Source organism: Lycium barbarum, chromosome 2 (assembly GCF_019175385.1).
Source record: "Lycium barbarum isolate Lr01 chromosome 2, ASM1917538v2, whole genome shotgun sequence".
Taxonomy (NCBI): domain Eukaryota; kingdom Viridiplantae; phylum Streptophyta; class Magnoliopsida; order Solanales; family Solanaceae; genus Lycium; species Lycium barbarum.
The window spans coordinates 35,578,584-35,599,668 of record NC_083338.1 but is presented as its reverse complement, the minus strand read 5'-3'; the positions used below and the strand labels follow the sequence as shown (position 1 = coordinate 35,599,668).

The 21,085-nt window shown below is 39.6% G+C and overlaps 1 long non-coding RNA gene across 1 annotated transcript; it reads left to right on the top strand.

Annotated features, from left to right (window-relative positions):
• The first annotated feature begins 15,150 nt into the window (after positions 1-15,150).
• Positions 15,151-19,977, top strand: LOC132629456 (uncharacterized). The gene is made up of 3 exons (XR_009578241.1): positions 15,151-15,300; positions 15,649-15,700; positions 19,800-19,977. It is a non-coding gene; the product is annotated as an uncharacterized LOC132629456 (long non-coding RNA).
• Positions 19,978-21,085: the final 1,108 nt, after the last annotated feature.

Sequence of the window (21,085 nt, the reverse complement as noted above, 5' to 3'; positions counted from 1 at the left end):
TAGTCGATACGTTTCCGGATGTTGTTCGAAAAATATTTGATATGGCCAAAGCTTGGATATGTATATTTTGGAAATGTGAATATGATTCTAAGGCTCCGTTTGAAGTGCTCTATAATGTTATTTGAAAGCTCCTTAATATGAATGATACTTAATATTCAGAAAATGACCTATGAAGTGTTTTTCGAAAGTTTTGTAATTTAAAAGCTCGCAACTTTCGTATACTAATTCCGATGGACTCGATACTTACTTTGAGCCTTCTGATATCAGTATAGATATGTATTTATTCGTTGAGTCTTCGAATTTATTTATTTATATGCATATGGTTTCCGCACTACTCCGCTCGTGCCTACTACTATGATGTCGTTCGCCGGATCCCGGGCCGGTTCTGTGATCGTGCGCACTATGTTATGGTCGGCAGTATAATGTGTTACGGTTCCCGAGACCTCGCCATAAGGCCGGGTACCGCTTATATACGGCGTTATGATGTGATATGGCATACGATGTGTTCTGATGATATGATATGTTCTGATGATATGATATGTTCGGAGATTGTACGGAGATTTGAAACTTTCTGGAGTATGATGTATTGTGGCGCCAGTGTCGGAGTGGCGACGACGTTCCTAAGCCCTATGCATGATTTTTATTTGCATTATATATATTTTCGGCACAGGTTTTGATATATTAATTCTGTACCCATATTCTGTACTCCTCACTTCAGTTATCATTCAGATTTTCGTATTTCATGCTTTACATACTCAGTACATATTTCGTACTGACCCCCTTTCTTCGGGGGCTGAGTTTCATGCCCGTAAGTACGGACGTTCGTTTTGGTGATCCTCTAGTATAGGATACATATTCTGCCACTTGGATTACTCCTTTTTGATCTGGAGCTCATATTTTTGGTGTAGTCATATATGTGTTTCATGGGTCATGTTTGATCGTTTATGTTTGTGATTTGTGCCGTAAGCGGTCCCGTTTGTTATTATGGCCAAAACGGCCCATATGTTTGTATATGTGTGTATATCTAGGCGATGTGTATTCCGCCAGCCTACAGGATTTGATATGATGTTTCTGTACGGGCGACCTCTTAACATAATATTTGTTTTCAGTATCTGTTTAAAATGACGTATGTTAAGTTTGAATAAACCTTTGATATGTCGATCTGGTACATAAGTCTGTATGGGTGTCCAAATAGGGCACCAGTCGCGGCCCACGGGGCTGGGTCGTGACACAAATGCTTCAAATGTCCCTCTGTTTCCAGGGACTTAACAACCATATCGTCAATATAAACTTCTATTGTTTTTCCTATTTGTTCTTCGAACATCCCATTAACTAGGCGTTGGTAAGTTGCACCGGCATTTTTAAGGCCAAAAGGCATTACATTATAACAGTAAGTCCCATACTGGGTGATGAAGGAGGTTTTCTCTTGATCCCCCGGTTGCATCCGGATTTGGTTATACCCGGAGTAAGCATCGAGAAAACTTAGCATCTCATGCCCGGCCGTCGCATCGATCATTCTATCAATGTGAGGCAACGGGAATGAATCCTTCGGGCATGCTTTATTTAAATCATTGTAATCAACACACATTCGAAATATATTACCTTTCTTGGACACCACTACCACGTTAGCAAGCCAATTCGGGTACTTTACCTCCCAGATAGAACCTATTTTTAAAAGCTTTGTTACCTCATCCTTTACAAAGGCGTGTTTCGCTTCCGCTATGGGCCTTCTTTTTTGCTTCACCGGGTAAAACTTCCCGTCCAAGCTGAGCTTGTGAGTTGCTACTTCCGGTGATATACCTGTCATATCTATATGTGACCATGCGAAGCAATCTGCGTTAGCTCGAAGAAATTCAATTAAATTGTTCCTGAGCTCCGGGGTAAGCCCCGTGCCCAGGTATACCGTTCTGTCCGGTAGGTACTTGAACAGGATGATCTGATCCAACTCCTCTACAGTTGACTTGGTTGCATCCGAGTCATCCGGTATGACGAACGATCTGCGCACCTCGAAATCATCCTCTTCATGCCCTGGATCCGACCCGGTGTGCTTTGATTGCTATTTGGTGTCCTCTCCGGTTACATCGTCTTCCTTCAGAACAGATTCTTTGGGCCGGGGCACTGATTCCTCTACTGCGAACATTTCCCTTGCAGCGGGCTGTTCACCTCGGATGGTTTTTATCCCTTCTGGGGTGGGGAATTTCAGCAACTGATGTAGTGTTGAGGGCACGACCCTCATGCTATGTATCCAGGGTCTGCCCAGTAGTGCGTTATACTTCATGTCCCCTTCGATCACATAGAACACCGTTTGCGGAATGGTTCCATTGACGTTCACAGGTAATGAGATTTCCCCCTTTGTGGTTTCACTCGCCATGTTGAACCCGCTGAGTACTCGGGCTACCGGCACGATCTGATCAAGCAGCCCTAGTTGTTCGACCACACTCCACCGGATGATGTTGGCCGAGCTACCTGGGTTAATCAAAATACGTTTGACCTTAGTTTTAAAGATAAGTACAGAAATTACCAATGCATCATTGTGCGGTAGAATGATGCCTTCTGCGTCTTCGTCGTCGAAGGAGATAGAGCCCCCGGATAAGTGATCTCGGATGCGCTTTTCGCGAATAATAGAAACCTTGGCCCATTTCATTACCGGCCCCCGAGGGGCATCAATACCCCCAACTATCATGTTGATTGTGTGCTGGGGTTCTACCGGCTTGGCCCTTCGATGAGCTTCCCTTTCCTTGTAATGACTTTTGGCTCGTTCACTCAGCAGATCTCGGAGATGACCGTTCATCAGTAACCGGGCTACCTCTTCTCTCAACTGGCGACAATTCTCGGTTTTGTGGCCATGGGTTCCGTTGATATTCACACACCATGCTCGGGTCCCGTTGGCCCGGATCCGACCTTATAGGTTTCGGCCATCTTACATCCGGGACGCGACCGATGGCCGAGACGAGGCCCGAAGTACTAACGTTGAAGTTGTACTCCGATATCTTTGGCAAACCTTTGTTACCGGCAGAACTTCCAGCATCGCCCCTGAATGAGAGATCCCGGCTGTTTGACGGGCGTTCGACCGATTTACTATCCTGACCTGAGAAACGGCTTGGGCTCACTCTTGACTTTTCCGACCTAAAATTTTTCCTCTCCGAATGGGAGTATGGCCGATACCTTTCCTTCGATGATTCGGCCTTTTTTTCGTAACCCTTCCTTAGTTTCTCAAAACATCTATTCACATTTATTGGCCCCGGGGGGAGCTCGAATCGATCATCCTCAACCCGAATCTTCGACTCGTACCGATTATGGACATCGGCCCATGTCACAGCCTCGTATTCCAGCAAGCTTTCTTTTAATTTGAACGAAGCTACTGAACTTAGAACATTGAGCCCCTTTGTGAAAGCTTGCGCGGCCCATTCCTCTACAACCGGGGGGAGTTCCATCCGTTCCCTTTGGAACCGGTTGACGAACTCACGCAGTAACTCATCGTCTCTTTGGGTTATACGGAAAATATCGGCCTTGCGGGCCTGTGATGTGGCGTGATTTTACGCCACAATCGATGCTTTTCAAATATAAGTTTTACTTGTTTTTAAGCAAGTCTATGTCATTTTACGTAGTTTTTATCATGTTTCAGGTAATACGAGGTCCCTAGAGCCTAATGTGGAAAACAAGCAAAACAGAGCACAAAACGTTGATCACTGGAAATAACTGGAGGTTCTGGAAAAATTCGTGGAAAAATACTCTGCGCGTTCGCGCAGGTATCCCACGCGATCGCGCCCACACGCAATATTAACTATACGCGTTCGCGCTACAATCCCACGTGATCGCGCACACGCGCGATATTAAGTCCACGCGATCGCGCTGAATGTTCACGCGATCGCGGTGAAGGTAGCGAGTGGAGATGACGTCATCCACGCGATCGCGCAGACACATGGCGCGATCGCGTTGAAGGATTTTCGGCAATTTTTGACCAGAACTTGAGATTTGACGATTTCTTCCATTCCAGTTCATATAAATAGAAAATTAGGGCAAAACATCAGATATCTTTGGCAGCTCCCACAAGTTGGAAGCTAGGGTTCCTACAAAAATTGTTCTTTCTTCTTTTTAATCCTTGTTGATGGAAATCTCTTGGTGACAATTAAGATTGACACTCTTGTTGTGCTTATTTATTCATTTGCATTGTTCTTAATCAAGTAAGTTTTTGCTATTTTAATTATTCTTGTTCTTGAATGTTTTCAAGGGATTAGCTAACCTTTGAACTCGCCCATTTACTTTGTTTGAAACTCGGAAGAGGAAAAACGGAGTTGGGATAGGAAAATTAACATGAATTTGGGGCGTTAACCCTCATCTAATGGAAATTGACCTAGGAATAGGCAATACCAATTGTAGCCATATTCGGGTGTTCTTAATGCTCCTAATTGCTTGAGGGATCTTCAATTGGGTAGTCTAGTTAATCTTCGGAAGAAGTTAATTTAGAGTCATTATCCGAGGCTAAATAACATAAACTTGCTATTATTTACAATTCGTGAAGTAGATTGGATCGTTACTTGAGAAGTAGTTTTCCCTCCTTCTATTCTTGTTGCCATTGATCAATTTACTTGCTTTCTAGATTAGAATTTATATTTCCATATTTTATAAAAACCTTATCAAAAACCACCATTGATGCGTTCGGGCATAGCTATTGTTAGTGATAATTCCTAATCTGCTTAAATCACCTACATATTGTTCTCTGTGGGATTCGACCCCAACCTTGTTGGGTTACTATATTTGACAACGTCCGCGTTATACCATTAATAGGTGTAATTTGAGCGTATCAAATTTTGGCGCCGTTGCCGGGGAGCAATTGGTGTATTTTGGCTAATCTAGGAAATAAGCTAACTTGCTTTGAACCGAACCCGTAAATATTTGTGTAGTTGTTTTCTGTGTGTTATTTTATTTTATTTAAAAAAAAATGGCATCTTGGAATGAAAATGAGTTTGATGGTTGTAATCCATATTTTGATGACCCATGTCCATATTGTGGAGGACCCCACTTTTGGCAAGATTGTGAATATGCTCCCGGGAGAGAGATGTGTGCACCGTCTCAATCCTATGATGAGAGTGTTTGTAATATATGTGGTGGTCAAGGTGGACATTGGGGTGATTGTCCCAATTATTTTGTTTCCCCTCCCCCTAGTTGTTCTAACGAAAATGCTAGTTGTGATTTTGAGTTTGACAGGGACAACAACATGACAAATGAAGGACAAAGTGCCGGACATGAAGGCATTATGGCAATGCTCCAAACATACTTAGATCGAGAAGCTAAAATGGAGGAAGAGCGAAAGCTCCTCCAACAATCCATTTTAAAAAATGGAGAAGCCATAAAAAGACTGAATGATTCATTTGAGGATGCAAATTCCTTAATTGTCATGGAAGTGTCGACTCCCCAAAATGAAATGGTTGAAGAAGAGATTTCAAGTTTACAAGATGAACCCGAAAATTTTTGTGACCATAACGAGAGTTGTGAAATTGAAGAAACGGTTCAACTTGAAGAAAATGAGCTAAGTCATGAAGAAGAAATCTCCAATTCTCGAAAAGAGGAAATTGAGGAAATGTTGAATGGCATTATGGCGAGAAATGAAGAATATGGGAAGATTGTGGCCAATTGGTGGGAAGTAGTTCAACATGGAGAAGATGAAACTATCCAAAACATGGATTTCACCATGTTAGGATTTTTACAAGCTTTGGACGATTCTCACCATGAAGAAAAACTTGACAAAGAGGAAATTTTGAGCCAAGATTGGCTAATGAATCAAGCTCAACAACTTGAAGCCTATGAAAATCACCGTGAAGGCTTTTCACGGATGATGGAAGAATATCTAAAAATGCATGTTGAGCACAGTCAAGAAATGGATTTACTTGAAATTGCTATCCAAAAATTAGAGGCCGAATTGAATGCAAAGATTGAGGAATGTAACACTCAATATCAAAAGGCCATGGATAGTAGTTTTAAGTTGATTTCCAATGAAGAAGTGGTCACTATTGATTTTCAAGAGCTAATCATAAATTACCAACCAACAAATCCTAGAATAGTGAATGATGCCGAGATTGAAGAAATGATACTAGAGTTGCATAAGAAAGTTCATGAAATCGTTTTTGAAGACTCTAGTTCATTTATGGGTAAGAATGTCAAAATTCATGCAAACTTGAAATTTGAGCGCGTTGGACCACATTCGAACCATTTTTCAACATTGTGCTTGGTTGATGATATGGAAGTTGAACCAAACAAGCCAATGGAGAATTTTGGATACGAAGAAGAAAGCGTTTTTATTTTGAAGTTTGCTATGCCAAGAAGGCAAAATGGCATTCCTCACTCAAAGGCCAAAAAGTGCAAAATGCGACATCTGAGAGTTGGCCTCTTTATTTTTTCTCCACCGCCTCATGAGCATCACCAGAATCTTGATTTCAAAGTTGGGGCGCAAATTCATAAGCTCCAAATGGCGAGAAAAGCGGTAATGTTGGTATCCGTCGTGCCGCGACGTTAACTTAAGCGCTTGGTGGGAGGCAACCCATCGTTTTTAAATTTTTTAATCATTTTTGAAATTTGATTTTTTTTAGAATTGTTTAGTTTATGATTTGTGACTAATCTGCAAAATTTCACAATTTTTGGAATTGTTTTGAATAGGTTGAGTTTTCAGAACAGCCACAAATCAGTAGCTGCTGGTTTCTGCTTATTTTTGGAATCTGGAAAAACAGGGCCGAAATTATCTCTACGCGATCGCGCAACATACCGACGCGATAGTGTACAAAAAAAAAAACGAGTAAATTACTCTGCGCGATCGCGCAGAGGCGCGTTTTTAAAGAACTAAACAAACCTGGGGGTTAAAATCCCCCATTTTCCTCCCATATTCCTCCCATTTCCCTATTTCTCTCTCAAACACAATTTTAATTTTTTTTGGGAAAAATTCTTCAACTTGCAACCACAAGGTATATGATTCCTTCATTGTCTTGTCCTAGGGTTGTTTTTATCATCATTCCATGTTAGAAATTGTTAATTTGTCTTTCTTTTACTTGTTTACGCATGAATATATGATGAAATTGTTGAATTTGTTGTTATATTAATTGTTGTTTGTTGTTGAGTGATGTGAGTTGAGTGTTGGGTGCTGATATAAGAAAAAAATTGGGCAAAACACAAGCTTAAAATCGTTGAATTGAAGCCCCAAAAATGATGCCCATAACCTGTTTGTGAAAATGCTTGGGAGAATATGAAACGATTCAACGCGATCGCGCCAATACAAGCCGCGAACGCGTTGAATAATGGACAAATATTACGTGATCGCATACTGTTGAACCGCGATCGCGGTTAAGGAAATCATAAGAATTACGCGATCGCGCCAGTTCCTTGCGCGATCGCGCTGAAGGAATACAGCAAAATGGCGCGATCGCGACTCCTTGTCACGCGATCGCGCTGAAGGAAAAATCCCAGTTCACAAACAGAATGCTCTCACAGAGCTGTTCAAAACTTGGGTGCCCAATGTCCTTAACCTAACTCCTCATTATACATCATTGTAGGTGTTCATATGCATTGTGTTTGTTTTGTAGGTACTTAAACTCAAAAAATGGCTTCATCATCCAGTGCTGCCCAAGTACCCTTGATTGAATATTATGACACCACCACCTTCCAGTCAGCAAAATGTTCGATGCTATATGATAGACTGCTGGGAAAGAGCTTCATTGAAGAGAGGGGCTTTGTAACAGAAAGTTTGGAAGAAAAGATGCCCGAGTTCTATGGAATGTTGGTAACAAGCGGCTGGATAAGCTTTGCAGATGAACCAATCAGGGCAAATCATACCCTGGTGCAGGAATTCTACGCAAATGTTGCAGAGGCAGACATTACACATAGGCCAATTGTCAAAGTCAGAGGTGTGGATGTCCTGTGCAATGCATCAAGAATCAATGCCTATTATAATCTGCAGGATGGTGACAACAGCGAGATGGCACAGATGTACGAAAACCTGCGGCAACAATGGTTTGTGACCCACCTTCACGGTGGGGAACAACAAAGTGGCTAAACACAATGCAGAAAAGGATTGACTCTGCAGAATTCACCGCTGAAGCCAAAACTTGGCTTGATATTGTCACATCCAGGGTGCTGCCTTCAAAACATGATTCAGAGGTGCCGCTTGAGAGGGCTAAAGTAATTTGTGCTGTGATGGAAGGATTGCATGTTGACGTGGGGAGGCTCATTATGCAGGAAATCCGGGAGGTGGTGCTTGAACGGACCAAAAGCTTATTCTTCCCATCATTAATCACTTACTTGTACTCCACTGATGGAGTGCCCACAAGACCAGGCGACAGAGAAAAAGGGCCTGCTTGACCGATTTATCCGTTGAAAAAGAGAGGGCCTGGTAATGTACAGAAGAAAAGGAAGATTGATATAGCAACATCATCATTTGAGCAGTTCACATCTACTGCATCAGATTCGATTGGTGGGGCATCTGCCCCCCCCCCCCCCCCATGGCTATACCAATCTTTCCACCACTGCAAGAAGCCGCCAGGCCTTTCCAATAAATCTCCACCCAGGTCCATGGGGTGGACAATCGGCTTCAGCAGCTAGTGGCTAGTCTCACTGCGGGCCCACATGGAGAAGGCACATCTACAGCTCCCTCTGTTCCTATTGGTCCAACATTAGCAGGTGTGGTGGAGGACATGAAGCATATCAAAGAAAAGCAGGGAAAAATAGAGAGGAGGCAGAAAAAGGCAAGGGAGCATGCCAAGAAGCAAAGCAAATTCCTGAACAAAATGATGAGCATTCTGAGGAGTGTATGCGGCGCACAGCATGAAGAGGAGGAAAATGAGGACGATTTTGTCCTGCCAGAGCCCAGCAGCTCCAGTTCAGAGGGTGAGCAGAGATGACCATAGCACGCAGTGCTAGGAGGTATGAAAAAAAAAAGTTTTTCTGTGTTGATGTACTGCAGTGAGGACACTGCAAGTTTTTTTTAGTTAGGGGTAGGAACCTCCTCGGCTTTTCTTTGCCAGAGTTCTTTTCCTGAGGGGGTTTTATTTTGTTGAAACTGGCATGTTTAGGATGTTACTTAGGTTGAATAGAGTAATTTTGTTTTATTTGGTACTACTTGGCAACTAATGGCATGTATTGTGTTTTGTTGAAATTTTTGGACCCCTCGAAATTTTGAAAAATGCATACTTAGAACAGTTATTGTCTGACATGATTGATTCTTTATATGACATTGTGATTATTGGGGTGTTGTGTGTGATGAATTACTACTTAGGAGGTCACAAGTGTAAAAATTGTTGTCCTTATGCCGATGTGTGTGTGAAGTGTTAGTTTGATTCTATTTATGCATGTATAATCTAGAACTTGCCCGGTTGGTCTTGTATGAAATCCGAAAGTTAGTTTGGTTGTGAGATGATCTTAGGCTTTCTTTGTTGAAATAGTCACTTTGCCTAAATAAGCCTTACCAAAAGTGTTAAATACCCTTAGTTTCCCTTTTGAGCCTTTTGACCTTTTTCTTGGCTAGCCAATTATGAAACCTTACCCTTTGTGAAATTAATCCATCTTCGCACCCGTTCCCTCCTTGATGCTACTAGTTAGATGAGGCAAAATGCCTAAGTTGGGGGTGAATTAAATGTGGAGTACATGTTAAAAACATAAGTTGGGGGTGGTGGAGTTTGCTAGTGGAGATTCGATGTGGTAGTTGCGTATATATAAAATAAAATTAAAAAAAAATCAGAAAATTGTTGTAAAAAAAGATTTGTAAGTTGGATAGGAGTAAAACCACATCGAGGTTGAAAACTGAAAGAAAATAAAGGGGTGAAAAGAAAAGAGGCGAATTAAGGTGACAAGATGTTGTAGTGTTCAAGGAGGGTGAGTCACTAATATCCAAAAAGTATCCGACCCGTCCCTAAACCTACATTACAAGCCGAAACAAGTCCTAATGTGATCACAACCGAACGAGCCTAGGATGAGAACATAGAAAATAAGGGCAAGCCTATGGTATTTGCATGTGTAGATATGAATTTCTTTGTGAGTGTGAGTGTTTTTCTCTTCTCTTTCGTCTTCGTCCCATTCTTGTCGTATATATGTGTGTTGGGACATTCTTTGGTCTATGTGAGGGCATAAGGATGAGAATTGAACAAAATAAAGTGACCGCCTAAAGTAGCGTTTGTGTGCACCATAATATGTTCGATAATGTAATGTCATTCATTGAAGCTTCATTGTTAGTCGTAGTGTTCTTGAGTTGTGCATATTGCTTTAAAGTAGGAAGTTGGGGTGGTCGTTTAAAGGAAAACATGCATGCCGGTAGTTCAGAGTCAAAACCAATGTAGACATTGTTATTCTATAATATCTAGGTGTTAGATTGAGTGATGGTTTTGTATGGCTTGCTTGAGGACAAGCAAATACTTTAAGTTGGGGGTGTTGATGTGGTGTGATTTTACGCCACAATCGATGCTTTTTAACTATAAGTTTTACTTGTTTTTAAGCAAGTCTATGTCATTTTACGTAGTTTTTATCATGTTTCAGGTAATACGAGGTCCCTAGAGCCTAAGTGTGGAAAACAAGCAAAACAGAGCACAAAACGTTGATCACTGGAAATAACTGGAGGTTCTGGAAAGATTCATGGAAAAATACTCTGCGCGTTCGCGCAGGTATCCCACGCGATCGCGCCCACGCGCAATATTAACTATACGCGTTCGCGCTACAAGCCCACGCGATCGCGCACACGCGCGATATTAAGTCCACGCGATCGCGCACACGCGCGATATTAAGTCCACGCGATCGCGCTGAATGTTCACGCGATCGCGCTGAAGGTAGCAAGTGGAGATGACGTCATCCACGCGATCGCGCAGACACATGGCGCGATCGCGTTGAAGGATTTTCAGCAATTTTCGACCAGAACTTGAGATTTGACGATTTCTTCCATTCCAGTTCATATAAATAGAAAATTAGGGCAAAACATCAGATATCTTTGGCAGCTCCCACAAGTTGGAAGCTAGGGTTCCTACAAAAATTGTTCTTTCTTCTTTTTAATCCTTGTTGATGGAAATCTCTTGGGGACAATTAAGATTGACACTCTTGTTGTGCTTATTTATTTATTTGCATTGTTCTTAATCAAGTAAGTTTTTGCTATTTTAATTATTCTTGTTCTTGAATGTTTTCAAGGGATTAGCTAACCTTTGAACTCGCCCATTTACTTTGTTTGAAACTCGTGAGAGGAAAAACGGAGTTGGGATAGGATAATTAACATGAATTTAGGGCGTTAACCCTCATCTAATGGAAATTGACCTAGGAATAGGCAATACCAATTGTAGCCATATTTGGGTGTTCTTAATGCTCCTAATTGCTTGAGGGATCTTCAATTGGGTAGTCTAGTTAATCTTCGGAAGAAGTTAATTTAGAGTCATTATCCGAGGCTAAATAACATAAACTTGCTATTATTTACAATTCGTGAAGTAGATTGGATCGTTACTTGAGAAGTAGTTTTCCCTCCTTCTATTCTTGTTGCCATTGATCAATTTACTTGCTTTCTAGATTAGAATTTATATTTCCATATTTTATAAAATCCTTATCAAAAACCACCATTGATGCGTTCGGGCATAGCTATTGTTAGTGATAATTCCTAATCTGCTTAAATCACCTACATATTGTTCTCTGTGGGATTCGACCCCAACCTTGTTGGGTTACTATATTTGACAACGTCCGCGTTATACCATTAATAGGTGTAATTTGAGCGTATCAGCCTGCACCTTTTTGGCACCGGCGTGGACCTTGATGAAGGCATCGACGAGCATTTCGAAAGAGGTGATCGAATGCTCGGGTAGATGGTCGTACCACGTCAATGATCCTTTTGATAGAGTTTCCCCAAACTTCTTCAGCAGTACCGATTCAATTTCGTCCTCCTCCATATCATTGCCCTTTATGGCACATGTGTATGAGGTCACGTGCTCGTGCGGGTCAGTTGTACCGTCATATTTCTGGATATCCGGCATTTTAAACCTCTTCGGGTTTTATTTCGGGGCTGCACTAGGAGGAAAAGGCCTTTGGATGTACCTCTTCGAATCCAGCCCTTTTAGTAAAGACGGAGCCCCTGAATTTGATCCACCCGAGAGTTATACGTTTCGACCCTCTTCTCGGTCGTGTCTACCCGTTTTGCCAAAGTTTCGAGCCTTTTTAGAACCTCGGTTGAGGATCCAGCTCCAGATCCATTGCTCTCAATAACACGTGCCTCATCCCTTCTGGGTTCAGCGACACCGCTCATTTTTTCCGGGGTCGTTGTATCCCCTCCGTTCTTCAACCGGGCTATTGCGATTCCCTGCTCGGCAATCACCGCTCTTTGCTCCTGCAATATTTCAAAAATTAAACGTAGGTTAATATTATCATTGGGTGTACCCGGTTCTTTCCGATCCTGTGCCTGGGGCAGAGTAACAGAATTGTGGGTATTTAGAGGATCAGTGGCCGGTAAAGTGGAATTCTCCTGGTCTACGGTGTTTGGTTGGTTGAGGCCCTCCCTCGAGTTAACGGGGTTAGGATCAGATGGGTTTGGTGGTCCTCGTGGACCGCTTCTTTCATTTTCGGCCACGATTTTGTTGTTGTTAACGTGACCGGATTGCCCACTGTCAACCATTTAGTCCCTTTTTCAAATACGAATAGAAGGTATTTTTGATTTAGATGGGTAAGGTAGAGATCAAGACAAAAGGCCACTATTATCCTAGCCCCACGGTGGACGCCAAACTGTTTACCCCGGATTTGGATAATCGATTGAATTTCTAAGTGGGTATAGGATATGTGTTTGGATCTCAATATATATTATAGGGAAAGGAAGTGTATGAACGTTTTGTAGAAAAGCAGTTAATGATTGGCGATTGGCTGTGGGCGTGAATGTTTGCTAAATGACATGCAATACTTGTTTGAAGAAATACAACAGAAATGAAAACAATTGATATGGGCCGAATCTGATACTTGAGAGAGATTGTATATATATTTTGCTATTACAAATGTTCTTGAAAAAATGAAGAAGCCAATCCCCTCAAAGGAGAGGGATGAGCTCTATTTATAGTGTTGCCTCTATGGGCCTCATACAATACAAATCATTAAAAAATAAGAGGAAGGACAACTCTGAGTGGGTTAGGTTGGCCGTACTATCTGACACACGCATGGTTGGTGGTTGACCATGGCAGGACGCTACCGACGAATGGCTCATGGGCAACGGTTCCACCAGACTAATAACCACGGATATTCAGACTAACGGCCCCGACAGACCCGGTGATGAAGAAACCGGACCAAATGATGCCCCTGCTCAGCTCCGGTCCGAGCGTTCCTCCGATTCAGAATGAAAGTCTTCGCCTATGTTCTTGTCCCCTTCTTCCTTTGGCCCCTCGTCTCAGCTGTTTGGCTCATATCCGGTTTTTACCGTATACAATAATGACAGTATTGACCCTAAACTTTACTGTAGGAAAAGCTCAGTAATTACAAATGACAAAGAAGGCCCAATAAGAAATCATGTTGGCACTCTAGTGCCAAGTCAAAGACTAGATGTACAAGATCAATGTACTGTATTAGTACTAAGGTTAAAAGCAAGTTGTCGTCGAAGCTTGCGCTAGATAAAAGAAGCTCCGGACCAACCATTAATTCACGCACGAGTCATCCTAGCAACAAAAGGAAAAGCTGAGATTTGTGCAAAATCTAAGCAAGAAAGATGGAAGTAAATAAACCAAGTCAACCAACTTCAGGAAAGTAAGCACTGTCAATCACTCAGCCAAATATCATTTCGGGAGCAGATACATCAGGAGATTGTCAATCAAGAATCACACTGATTCTTGAATAAGGGGTAAATCACTTGGGTCATACCTTAGGGCAAGCCTGTGGAATATCAATCAAAGGAAACATTGGTTTCCACAATCTCATTAGATCAACGCAAGATCAAGAAGGCAAACTAGCTGCCACTATAAAATGTGACCATAAAGACTGAAGAACTTGTACAACTTCACTTGAGAAATTTCTTATTCACACTTTCTTCTTGTAAAAGCACTGTATTCGTTCTAAATTTATAAAAATGGAGGATAGTTAGAAATACAAGTTGAGGTCGTGGCCAAGAACACTGAAATCTGTCCAGATTAGCTATATGGTCAACTGGAACCATCTCTATCATTAAGTTCACTTAAGGCTCTAAGGAAACTCTTGTAACCCAAGGTAACTGAATTAGGCACCGCACGGTAATCCGAACAAGTAATAAAGAACCAAAGTTCACTCTAGGCTATAAGGAAACCCTTGTAACTTAAGGGGACTGTAAGCTATGCCACTTATCTTTCATATCTTAACTTGCTAACAAATTCGTCAGAACTGCAGGGCAATCGACTAATATTAGAACAGATAGTTTACTACCAATTTAAAAAGGGATTACAATTCACCCCCTCTTGTGTTTCAATTGGTATCAAAGCATGGCTCACTTCGAGTCACCTAACAACACGTGAGTGTTGACACCTAATTTTTTACTTCCAATAATTTTATATAATTATTCGGAGTTCTTGAATCACAAACAAAGTGAAATATACATTTTCTGAGCAAAAAATGATTTTACAAAATTGTTTTGGCAGCATTTTGCCATTTCATTTCGCAAAATATCATCTAGTATAATATTGTATATCATCCTAGGTATTTTTTATATTTTCTATAATTTTGAAACATATTTATGATGATTTTAATTCAAAATGGTGAAAAAATTATTTATTTAATTTAAAATTATTAATGATCAATTGATAAATCATTAACTCCGTTAAATAAAGATATTGATTAATTGAATAAATGACCAATTACATCTCATTTTTCAATTTATGTAGCTTTAATTACAATTACTTTTAAATTGGTTAAAATTGAAATGTTATATTTATTCCTAATCAATTGTGGTTGTTATTGAAAATGACCAATTCAATTTCTACTTGGAATGTGGCCACGATTGAAATACTGGTGAAGTTGCAGGTTTGCAATTACAACCACATTTGCACAATTGGTCCCTTTTATTTTTCAATTCATTTAATAGAAAATTTTGGGCTAAGACCCTTTTACATTTAGCTGAGCCCAGTCCAATTGGACTAGACCAACCCAACTTACACTTAAAGGGGTTTGAACCCCATTTCTGTTCATTTGACGCAGTTTGCCCTTTGCGGCAAAACCCTGCCCTTTCTCTCTCTACATCATCTCGTCCTAAAATGGAAAAGATTCAGTGGTCTTCAGCTTTTACAGATCGTGCATGATCGATTGAGGAAAGAGCATTTAATGCTCCGTCATTCCTGCATAGCATTCAGCCACGAAGAGGTAAGGTTTGCCGTTTGACTTGCTTTTCTGCTTGTTATTAATTATTTTTGTCCATTTGTGAATACAAATACTCGAATTTCATTAGTTTTCTTCTGATTAGGAGGGAATACATGAGGAATTCCCCCCAAAAATCTAATTTATCCTACATCGACAAACCATAACCTTTGGAGTTTTTTGGTTGTCTGTATAAAGAACCCCCTTTCTACCATTTTACACACACAAGTCTCGATTCAGAGCAAAAATACTCAGATTACCTAAGGTTTTAGCATTTTTGCTGACACCTTTAATTATTTGAATTAAGTTCAAAGTTTTTAATTATTTATTTCTTGTTTGTGGCTGAGTCTCAAGGAGGAGCAAAGATTTCAACTCCAAATCTCGACAAGGGTTGTGGATAAGAAAGGTAAATGCTCTTCCTTTCTTTATTTTTTAGTTCTGTGTTTTAGTTTTGATATGTTTGTGTTTGTGTTTATGCGCTTTGTTTAGTTTAGTGTTAATTAGTTGTTAGCATGTATATTAGTTTAGTAGTATGTATGTGTTTAATCTAGGTTAGTTTCAGAGTAGATTAGTTTCGGTTAGTTTAGCTTAAGCATTCACTGATTTGATAATTTATAAGTAGTAGATATCCATGTTAATTTGGTTTAGCAACATGATTATAGGTTCTGTGTGGTTCAAACAGTACTAGATCATTTCGTATTTCATGTTTGTTAGTTCATTAGCATGATCAAATGTTTGCTTGGTAGATCCTGTTTAGCTATGTGTCATGAACATGTTTAAGAGTTTATTTTATGCTCAAACCAGTGTTTACCTACATGTCTATTGGCTCAAATATGAACTCATCTTTGTGTTATGATGTAGTGGCACTGCATGCTCACAAACATAACACCAAATGCTGGTCTGCTAGGTTAGACAGTTAGAATATGTTTAGTCAACATATTAAATGGTCACTCTAGATCAACTTGAACCTCAATAACTGCATGTGATAAATTTTGTTAGGTCAATCTTGTGTAAAGAAAATATTCATGTTCTGAAATCAATCTGTGTTCCTATGCTCATATTGAGCAAATCCTGAACTAGATGAGTTTTAAAACCGGTATGCTATTTCTCTGTGTGGTGGCTACAAAAGTTCAGCCTAGCAAGATGTCAACATGTGTTGAAATCCCTATGTATTGTATATTAAAACTGTGAGGCCAATGTAATCTAGTGCTAGTTATCAACCTATCATGCCTTAAATATGCTGTGATCTAAATCAAATTTAGTCTTGAGGGAAATTGGGCATTGTGATAATGTTAAATAGCCTATCTTGAATTCTGACATGTCGTCTGCTTTGACCAGTGTTCTCCTGTGATGATGTGTTTGTTGCTTGTGTCGTTCTGTCCCTATTTTAAAAAATGATGATGTTTGTTTTAGGTATTTTAAGTACTATTGTATCTATTATTTTCTCAATATGTACACATATCTTCCCCATGCCAAAGAAACTGATTAATTCATCTGATATTATATTATCATAGTTGTCTGAGTGAAGCTGGTAGTCTGAAATAGCTAAGATATAATGAAAGATAAAAATTAGACTCCTGCATGATAAGTTGAACTGATAAAACTCATTAAGAGTGAATATTGAAACAGTCTATGATCACAAGTATAGGTGAAGCTTAAAAGGCTGTCACCTGGATGTGATAAGGCGAGAAGTGACTTACCTAGGGCTAAGGAAAGGTTAGGAAAGGCTTTGAGTCCATCTACTCAGACTAGTACTACTGAGCCTAGGCTGCTAGGGTTCCTCCTGGTTGAAACACTTTTATGGGACCCTCTGAGGTTTCAACAAGTGAAAAGGGGGAACACTGTATAAAAATGACATGTTGAAATGAAGTGCTGAGGTCTGTTTGTAAAACCCTGGGCATATCTGTGCATATTATCCCTGTGTCTCCAATGTTTTGGTCTTGCATCTTGTTCTAAGCTATTTCATGTTATGGTTTAGAAGATTGAAGTGATATTTCTTCTTTTATGATAGAACTAGGTTAGACCTGCTCTGTTCAGTTGAGGTCTTGCGTCTTATGACTGTTGAGACCTTGTTTTATATTCTAAAGTTCAAAAATAAATGATGAACATGTGAGTATGTGAATCCTATAATATTTGATAGGCTTTATAATTGTGTGTGAATTGAAACAAGAGTGGTCTTTTGTCTAATATGACCAAAAATGGCTTTGTTTGTCCTTAAGAATCTTGTCCTAACCCTGGATTCTGGATTGAAACTATTTGCATGTTGGAAGGATATAGAGAAATCATGCAACTGTGTTTAGTATGTAGGAATCAGTGCTTGTTTGAATTAGAACCAGACTTGTGAGGATATGTATGTGATAGAGATGTTATGTATGCCACTGAACTTGCCATTGAGTAATATTAAAATTGTTTTAAAATGTTTCTTCTTCTCCTTCATCTTTCTGAAATCGCTTTAAGGTCTGTTATGCATAATATACAGTGGGTATACTAGACTGTATATCCCATATATACCTCAGTGTATATGAAGGTGTATATCATGTATACTAACATGTATATCATGTTTTTGTCCGTTAGTATGGCTTGATGATAGCTAGTTTGGGCCTTAACCTTGACATCAATTACTGAACTTGCGTTGCTTGTTTATCCGAAGTATGTTGAATATGGGTGTTGCACCCCATTTTTTATACACTGAGTTTCACTGGAAAATAGCCAACGTGGAGTTAGAAAGTGAAGTTGTTGTCAATGTAATAAGAGATTCTACATGATATTCCACGTATATGGGAGTTTAAGTTATGTTCAACAAGTATCGGGAAGATTGGAGGCTGAATGAACCAAAAGAAACTGAGTGTAACACCTGGGCAACTCGATGGTTGCAAGTCGATAGACCGTCAATTCGCGCCATCGACCAGCCCTCTGAGAATTAGAGGCTATCACCATTTGATGGTTGCGAGTCGACGGACCGTCGACCTTGCCGTAGAATTACAGGAGGCAGAAAATTTCCTTCTTTTATAAATTAAAAGGAGCCACGACTTGGGTCATTATTTCCACACAAAAATCAGACTTTTCTAGACTCTTCAGGCTCTCTCTACCATTTTTACTTATCTATACACCTCCTAAGCTAAATCAAGTGAAAATCAAGCTTTAAAATCCTAAGCTAGTTTATGAAAGATGATGGTCCTTGCTTTAGGAGAAGCTGTGGTGAATTCGGTTTGAAAACAAGATTGTGTGAGTGAAGTTCTTCAAGTATAAGGTATGCTCTTCCTTTGATTACTTATATTAAGTTGATTCAGAGGTTAATAAGTCATAAAAGTAAAGGAAATTATGGTAGGGAAAGTTATAAGGTATTGTGTTGCAGTTGTTGTGGCGAATTCAGTTTAAAAACAAGATTGTGTGAGTGAAGTTTTTCAAGTATAAGGTATGATCTTCCTTTGATCACTTATATTACGTTGATTAATAGGTTAGTAAGTCATAAAAGTAAAGGAAATTATGGTAGGGAAAGTTATAAGGTATTGTGTTGCAATTGTTGATTATGAATGGAAATTTGGAAGGAAGTCTTGGATTGATTTAAGTGTTAATTATATATAATCTCTTAATTATGGAATTGTTGACATTTTGTTGATATTTGGGTGTTGTTTGGAGGATTGGTTGAAGTAAAAGCTATAAAAGAAATGTTGTCCGATTCTCATTAGCTCAAGTATTAGTTTAGTTGACCTTATGAGAGTTTAAATGGCTTGACCTTGGTATGAATCCTCTTGAATGTATATTTGCAAACTCAGGAAGATAGGTGTTGATTAGTAAGGAGACGACGAGGTATGTAAGTCTATCCCTTTCTTTCGTTTGGCATGATCCTTGTGAACTCAACGTACACGTAACATTAATCCATAATGGTTCTACTCTAGTTAGGAATGATCCATTTGATTCATGATCCATAGTGTTATCTTCAGAAAATACTGCTTAGATCCAGTTTGGTCTTTAGAGTCACTTGTACTCCTCTCAGGTTTTATGCATTGCATTGCACTTATATATACACAAATATGCATATACAGACTCCAGACCCCTCAGGCGCTATATGCGTATGTTATGTATTATGTATGTATATTTATAGGGTATAGGTAAGGTGATGACATTATATACGCACTACCACCTGATCAGCTGGTCATATGATGATACGATGATGATAATGATGATGATGATGATGCCGGCCGATATGATATGATGGGATGCCCACAGAGGCTTGACAGGAGTTATATATGCATATATGTATATGTATGACCTCATGCATGCATGCACAGTATCTATGCATATTATTAGCCCTCAGAAGCAGTTCAGATGTATAGAAATTACATACGTGATTTACTCTCAGGGACAGTTCAGTCATACAGGTTTCATTCAGTCACATTATAGTTTTCTTATGTCTCTCTTATGTTACTCTTATGCCTTATGTACTCAGTACTTTGTCCGTACTAACATCCTTTTGTTTGTGGACGCTGCGTTCATGCCCGCAGGTAGACAAGGAAATGGCACAGATCCTTAGGCTGCCCTTCAGCGTTGGTCCAAGAGCACTCCATTGTTCCGGAGTTGCAGCTCGGAGTGGTTTGATTCTTTTGTGTATATATAGGCATGGTGGGGTCCTGTCCCGTCCTTACTACGTTATGTATTCTATGTAGAGTCTCGTAGACAGATGTGCACAACTAGATGTTTTAGGACCTCCTCGGTCTATGTTTTTGATATATCCTTTGTCAGCCATGTCGGCTCATATATATATATATATATATATATATATATATATATATATATATATATATATATATATATATATATATATATATCTTTTGGGTATTTTCCCTTTCCAGATATGATATTTATGAGTAACTATATGGTCCACTCAGATATGACAATGAGATGTACATTTTAAAGTACTCGGTAGGTTAGCTTCAGGTGCCCGTCATGGCCCTATGGTTGGACCGTGACAATGGGCCTGTTGTTGGCCTTGTTAGGTTGATTGGGCCCTATCACTTTTGTTTAAACTGTTATTGGTTTTATTTGTTAAGCATATATAGGTAAAAGTCATATATATATATATATATATATATATATATATATATATAGATGTTGTGATTTTCTTTAAAATCATGTGTTTGTTCATTATGTTAGTCTATAAGTTCGGATTCACTTCTAACCACGTTCTTCTTTCTCCCCTGCCCTTTTTGCATGAAATCACTGTCGTTGGGCCAGTTTCTTTGCAAGCCACTGTTGGGCCAGAAGCCCAACAATCCTTCTTCATCGAGTCCAAATTTATTGAAGGCCCAACCATGGGTGAAAAAGGCAACTGGTGGGCTCGGTAGGCGCACCAGCCTAACTTCCTCTTTCATTTCATATATGTATTTATGATATGCTTGTACTTATTGAAACCCGAATGGATATGAAGTTAGAGATTTTAGGCAAACGATGCGTATATCATTTAGCATGGATAGGAACCCGTTAGGATTTCAAAAACAAAGACCCAACAAAAGATAAATGATCACACTTTCAAGACTTGAAACAAAGGAATATGAATTGTATGAACCACGATTCAAAATCGGGAATTTAAACAGTTAGCATATATATACCATTTATTTTTTCGGAAACAGTTGGTATTTAAGATTTGCAAAAAAAACTTGGAACAACTTTTATAGAAATGATTTGAGACCAAATGTTACATCTTCATTTTCTTTAAGATTATAAACCAAAAACTGGAAAAAACTGATTTCCTAAAACCATAAGTTTTATAAATGGGCTTTGAAATAAGTTA